The following is a 7,445-nucleotide window of genomic DNA, read 5'->3' as shown; positions in this document are numbered from 1 at the left end:
ATACTGGCGTATCATCAGGCGTGATAGTATGGGATGCCATTGGTTACACGTCTCGGTCACTTCTTGTTCGCATTGACGGCGCTTTGAACAGTGGACGTTACATTTCAGATGTGTTACGACCCGTGGTTCTACCCTTCATTCGATCCCTGCGAAACCCTACCTTTCAGGAGGATAATGCACGACCGCATGTTGCACATCCTGTGCGGGCCTTTCTGTATACAGAAAATGTTCATTCTCCACATCTCTGACCAATTGAAAACGTCTGGTCAATTTTGGCCGAGCAACTGGCTCGTCACAATACGCCAGTCATTACTCTTGATGAACTGTGGTACCGTGTTGAAGCTGCATGGGTACCTGTACCTGTACACTCCACCCAAGCTCTGTTTGACTCAATGCCCAGGCGTATCAAGGCCATTATTACGGCCAGAGGTGGTTGTTCTGGGTACTGATTTCTCAGGATCTATGTACCCAAACTGTGTGAAAATGTAATCACATGTCAGTTCTAGTATAATATATTTGTCCAATGAATATCCGTTTATCATCTGCACTTCTCCTTGGTGTAGCATTTTTAATGGCCAGTAGCGTAGCAATTTTCTTCTACACTCCTGGAAATGGAAAAAAGAACACATTGACACCGGTGTGTCAGACCCACCATACTTGCTCCGGACACTGCGAGAGGGCTGTACAAGCAATGATCACACGCACGGCACAGCGGACACACCAGGAACCGCGGTGTTGGCCGTCGAATGGCGCTAGCTGCGCAGCATTTGTGCACCGCCGCCGTCAGTGTCAGCCAGTTTGCCGTGGCATACGAAGCTCCATCGCAGTCTTTAACACTGGTAGCATGCCGCGACAGCGTGGACGTGAACCGTATGTGCAGCTGACGGACTTTGAGCGAGGGCGTATAGTGGGCATGCGGGAGGCCGGGTGGACGTACCGCCGAATTGCTCAACACGTGGGGCGTGAGGTCTCCACAGTAAATCGATGTTGTCGCCAGTGGTCGGCGGAAGGTGCACGTGCCCGTCGACCTGGGACCGGACCGCAGCGACGCACGGATGCACGCCAAGACCGTAGGATCCTACGCAGTGCCGTAGGGGACCGCACCGCCACTTCCCAGCAAATTAGGGACACTGTTGCTCCTGGGGTATCGGCGAGGACCATTCGCAACCGGCTCTATGAAGCTGGGCTACGGTCCCGCACACCGTTAGGCCGTCTTCCGCTCACGCCCCAACATCGTGCAGCCCGCCTCCAGTGGTATCGCGACAGGCGTGAATGGAGGGACGAATGGAGACGTGTCGTCTTCAGCGATGAGAGTCGCTTCTGTCTTGGTGCCAATGATGGTCGTATGCGTGTTTGGCGCCGTGCAGGTGAGCGCTACAATCAGGACTGCATACGACCGAGGCACACAGGGCCAACACCCGGCATCATGGTGTGGGGAGCGATCTCCTACACTGGCCGTACACCACTGGTGATCGTCGAGGGGACACTGAATAGTGCGCGGTACATCCAAACCGTCATCGAACCCATCGTTCTACCATTCCTAGACCGGCAAGGGAACTTGCTGTTCCAACAGGACAATGCACGTCCGCATGTATCCCGTGCCACCCAACGTGCTCTAGAAGGTGTAAGTCAACTACCCTGGCCAGCAAGATCTCCGGATCTATCCCCCATTGAGCATGTTTGGGACTGGATGAAGCGTCGTCTCACGCGGTCTGCACGTCCAGCACGAAGGCTGGTCCAACTGAGGCGCCGGGTGGAAATGGCATGGCAAGCCGTTCCACAGGACTACATCCAGCATCTCTACGATCGTCTCCATGGGAGAATAGCAGCCTGCATTGCTGCGAAAGGTGGATATACACTGTACTAGTGCTGACATTGTGCATGCTCTGTTGCCTGTGCCTATGTGCCTGTGGTTCTGTCAGTGTGATCATGTGATGTATCTGACCCCGGGAATGTGTCAATAAAGTTTCCCCTTCCTGGGATAATGAATTCACGGTGTTCTTATTTCAATTTCCAGGAGTGTATTATACGTTTCTGTGGAGGCATGCTGCTGAGCTTAAGAATTTTCAGATCACTGTTTTTATCTATTGGTCTGTGGTTCATATCCAAACGGCTCTCCGCAAATGTAAAATGACAGTTATTGCTCTTAAGTGCATTTGTGCTCTGCGTGTGTAATGAGGAAATTCGAAACACATATCAAGTATTGGCACAGTAATTAAGAAACAGGAATAATGTCCGTGAGGAGCGAGACTGAAATCGCCATACTGTATTCTCATTTAGGGTTTCTGGAATTTCTCAAATGCACTTCACGCTATAGACAGGATATTTTCTTCAGTAACGCTACAGCTCATCTCCGTACCCATTCTAGTCCACCAGACGCAATAGAAGACCTCCACATGGATTGACGTTTTTTCGTCCTCTCGTCCTTTCACTGAAACCAGTATTGTTGAATTCCGTATTGTGTATTTTTCAGTGGGTATGCTCGCCAGTGTTATATTTACTATGTCAGCTACGTGTAATTGAGTCTAGTAAATGTGAAGCAAAATTTTTCATCAGCACAAATGTACTTTCTTTAGCTTAAGTTTCTTAGCTTGAATAACCACAGAGTAGCGATATATATGGGGTGATCACGTCGCGAAAATCAAGCAAAAATTGTCACGTGTTTTGTATCTACAAAGCTCTGCGTTTATATTTATTGTGTTGAATAATTGATGCTGATATGGACGCAAATCAAAATTCCTCAAAGCAGTACATGCTACTTTCCTTAGGTAAGTATCACACCTGCCTAATTATAGTTATCAAACTATTAAGAGTTCCTTTATGTGTTGGTTAATATGGAGATATGCGACATCGCGCCTTACGTGTCTATTAATGGTCATGTAAATATTAATTCGTTGCCACTAGACATAAAAAATGAGAAAACTCTTATCGCAAATGTCGGAAATAATTATTGGTTGGTAGTAAAGTGATTTACTTTGATAATTCTTCAGTTTTATTCATAACATGTGTAGTGTTGAACGAGGGCAGTTGTTGATTCCAGGTAGATCACACAATTAAAGATAGCAAATAATGGAGTAACAGACTCGATACTTACTCGTTTCGGATACAATCTACGTAAAATGAGTTTCATTTCAGTCAGTTCAAGCGATTATAATGTGAAAGCCAAGAACAAAAGCGAAAACGATCTTCTAATTACTACAACATAGAACAATCATGGGTGTTACAAAGAGTAAAAGCTAGTATCTAGATGGTGATTCAAAAAGAAAGAACAGATTTCAATTGTTTATTATTGACAAACAATGAAAGATAGAAACACATTGGGCATGTCACTGGACAGAGGATGATTCAATGTTTTATGATCGCACAGAAAGTGTACCATATTCTCAACATGAGCACCATGCGTTACTCGAGAAACATGGAAACAGTAGTCCATTTTATTCCACACGCGAATCAACAGGTCCCTGTTTGTTGAATCGACAGCTCTTTAACAATTCCATTCCTCAACTCTTGAATAGTAGTTTCCATAGAGCGGGGGAAGGGGGAGGCAAGGTCTCTAAGGTCTGTTGACGTAGGAGGCCAAAAGCAATGAATAAGATTTTGTTGTCCACCTCTTACAATCCAGCTTTGTGGAGAATGGTGTTGTTAAGATAACGCCGAACATCAAGGTGAATGTGAGGCAGGGTTCCGTCATGCATAAAAATTAAAACATTGGAATCTTGATGAAGTTGAGGAAAAAACCAACAGAAATAGATGAAACATCAATTCGTCCGAAGAGATGAGTCGGTCGGAAAAAGTGTCCTCTGCTGTATCCTGGAGAAATGAAACGCGAAATTCGTACTTTCTGTTGTGGTCGCCGGGATGCAATTGCTGCAGTAACTGCAACTCGTAAGGCTTCATATGCAGACGTCATTTCAGAACACGCCACAACGTTGTTTGAGAGCTTTAAAGTTCCTGGGCTGTACGTCTTGTGGACTTCCGAGGGTTCTGTGCGAAAACATCTAGGATACTCTCGATTTTGTCATCTACTGCGTGACCGACTAGTGTTTTCCCCTTTGTATATGCAACCAACTTCCGTGAGTTTTGTATGCCACTCTGCTTGTGCAGAGGCGGTTTCTTGCTGAGTCGACGGCGGAATGCACGTTGCTCCTGAGCAATGGGCTGACTTCGCTCATATTCCAACACACGAAACTATTTCTCTTATGGTGCTTGAAACAAATAACGGCGCAGCTTTGTCAAACCATTGAACCTTCCTCTATCCAATGACGTGTGTAATCATTTCAGCCTTTAATAGTTTGTCTGTAAGAAACAACTGAAATCTGTTCTTCCTTTTTTAATCACGCGGTATATGGGATAGCTGGTTTGATAAAATTGCTAAAATTTACATAACACACACTATAATAAATTCCTTTTTTGTTCCATAGTTAACATAAATAAAGAGAAACAGTCAAGAATACTGTGCAGTCTATATATGACTGACTGAATCATTTCCTTCGTATCATTCAGTTTTCCAAAACATTGAGGTTATTTTACAATAGTCGTTAAGTTACTAAGACGTGACGAATGATTGCATGCTACTAATGTGTTAGTTTTTCTAAAGATAAACGAAGATTGGACCAGAAAGTAAAACCGAAAAAAATTCTTCCCTAAAAATATTTCAGTACGTGAAAAATCGCTAATTTGCTGCATGTCAGCTTCAAATTCGAGGTTTTTCGTGACACTTTCTCTCTGGTTTACTTGAAAGCAATTTCACAATGCCACAGCAGCCTAATTTATTAAAACAAAGACAGTATGGTCAAACGCAGTACAAAATCTAAATTAGCAGAGGCTATTCCTTCTTTTTCCCGTATAAAAGATTAGTGATATACGAGCTTTGTTATTTGTTAATAAAAATCGAAATGTCCTTGGATTTGTCTCTTCAGAACTTAAAGCTGTGTACATTCCAAATATCAAATACCAATTGTTTGTATGAATACGAAACGTGTATACAAACTCTACGGTCCTCCTGATTGTAATCTTGCTGTCATAACACTGTAACGACATTCAGAACGTGGAGACCGCTAAGGGGTAAATCTTCCGCTGCACCGTTGTTTTATGACTTCTGGACTTGGTGTATGTTGGTGATAAAAATTTTGTTTGCATGTGTGAATGTTCACTTCATAGATATTACTAATCTGCTTCAGGAACCAAAAATCGTTGTATAACGTCCTTGAAAATATGTTATTCACAAACAGCATTAACTGCTGGATTAACACCCGCTTATATGAATGTGTAATTATTAATTTCTACAGTATGTCCTATGTTCAGAATAGATTACTCGTGAGACACACTTAATTCTTGTGTAAATTTATAACTTTTATACGGCTTCCCTATCCGCTAATCAAAACAAAGAAGTAGGTCTGCCAAACAGTTACGACAGAAGATTGAAAATCGTAAAACGTGTTAAATGTTCAGAAATTATTTCCTCGGAAACCTATTCGGAAATTGGCTTAGTTAGGTCAACAAACGACGTTTAAAATCTAAATCAGCACGTAAAATACGTTAATCATTCTTAAAGCGTTGATGTAAATGTCAACGTAACAACTCAGTCCAGACGTTTTCGTTTGTAAAAATGAAACTAAATTGACTTAAATGGAAATCGTCTAAATCAGTGTTGACTTTATTTCCCCTTGCTGATGCTACGTTTTTGAAAACGTTTCACTGGAGCAATATAGGAGATAAATGATACTCTGAAAAGAAAATTAATTTAACGACCTTCGGGTAGCTATTTGTTGGCTTCTCCTTAAGAATCCTGCCAGAAATATAACTGCAGTCACTGAATGTATGGCGACAGTTGATACTCCTAAGAGGCATGTGTGTGTGTGTATGTGTGTGTGTGTGTGTGTGTGTGTGTGTGTGTGTGTGTGTGTACCTGTTTGTCTTGGCTAACTCATTTTGGAACGTACGCAGAGCAAGAGACATCTGCAGATACGGCCTAGTTCCGAAGCTAAATTACGGAAATCCTACAGCAGGAAACTAGGTAAGAAGGATATTTCTGGACGCGACATTTGTGTCAGAGGTAAATGCCTCTTAGATCCTGCCTCTATCTCAACTACAGAAATATTTATATTACAGCTAGGAAACCTAAAAAGCTTAAAAATGCAAGCCCCTTGGTCTTTCAGGATTATGCACAGACGCGCATCTGCCTCCGCGGTTGCTTGTGCTAAAGTCTCACGTATTGCCGCCATATGAGAAACAAACAAATGCCGGAGACCGGGTCACAAGAGAACTGTGTGTACTCGTCAGCTGCTGTCCGCTTGTCTATCCACTTTATGTATCCTCGGAAAACACAACAAAACAATACACGCGCAAATGGCTCAGACGTTACCCTATCTTGCGGCAACTTTATTTTGCATAAAACAAATGGTTGTGTTTGTTATGGGCCTAGATTAGTAGACACAACAATATCCTCAGGAAACCGACGTGAATTAAGTGCATAAAAGCATTTTTATCATTCCTCAGTTGAATATTTTTTCGATATGATGCAACACGATAGTTTCGTATACATCATATCGAAATAATATAATATGTTGTTAATCGAAAGTTTTTAGAATCTTTTAGGTTATAATTTCTCATCAGTAATTGTAATAAAGACCGGCAAGTAGTTACCCATCAACCTCAAAGCTTAAAAAAATACAGTTCTAATTAATTACAAATTTTATAATAGAATGCTATTACTGATTACCAAGGGCGTTTTTCTCGGCTGAAGAGAGGTACATCAATTTACTTATAAATCTGAAAATGTTTATAAAGCTTTTCGTGAAACGATAGCTTATCAGTAGGAATGAAAGATCGACTTTAATTTTATGAAAACTATTTGTGAGATTTGTTGTGAAATGAGCAAAAGTCACAGATTGAAAAAGGAACAACTACATGGGCGTTCAGTGTTAATGTGACTCCTGTCATAAGTAACGTTTTTCGACCATTCTAAACTGCAAGCAGCTTTTTTGTAAAATATATTTTGTACTAATGAATCACGAATACCTGAACATAACATTTTACATTGTTTTTAGACATTGAAGAAAACACTATGCTACATAATTAAGCCAGAGTAAAATCCAGATATTAATATTTGCATTACACTAAAGATATTACAGCTACGTAATCGGCATTAGGATTTCCACTGCGAGGAAGATGTCACGCAACTTTTCATATCTTGTGAGTGATAATTTAATTTTTCGCTTAAGTTAAAGTGCGACAAACTACTTAAATTTAAAAGCAGAACTTTCAGTGATGACACTTCCTGCTGGACCGGACCATCATTTTGCAGGACAATGCTCAAGCACGTACAGTACAAGCTGTTACTGATTTGAATGATGGGGCTGCTAAGTGTTATACCACCTACTGCACTCCCCTGACTTAAGCCCTCGTAAGTTTAACTCGATTTCTAAACTGAAGGAAACACTTCA

The sequence above is a fragment of the Schistocerca cancellata genome, chromosome 5, assembly GCF_023864275.1.
Source record: "Schistocerca cancellata isolate TAMUIC-IGC-003103 chromosome 5, iqSchCanc2.1, whole genome shotgun sequence".
Lineage (NCBI taxonomy): Eukaryota > Metazoa > Arthropoda > Insecta > Orthoptera > Acrididae > Schistocerca > Schistocerca cancellata.
Note: the sequence above shows the minus strand (reverse complement) of the source record.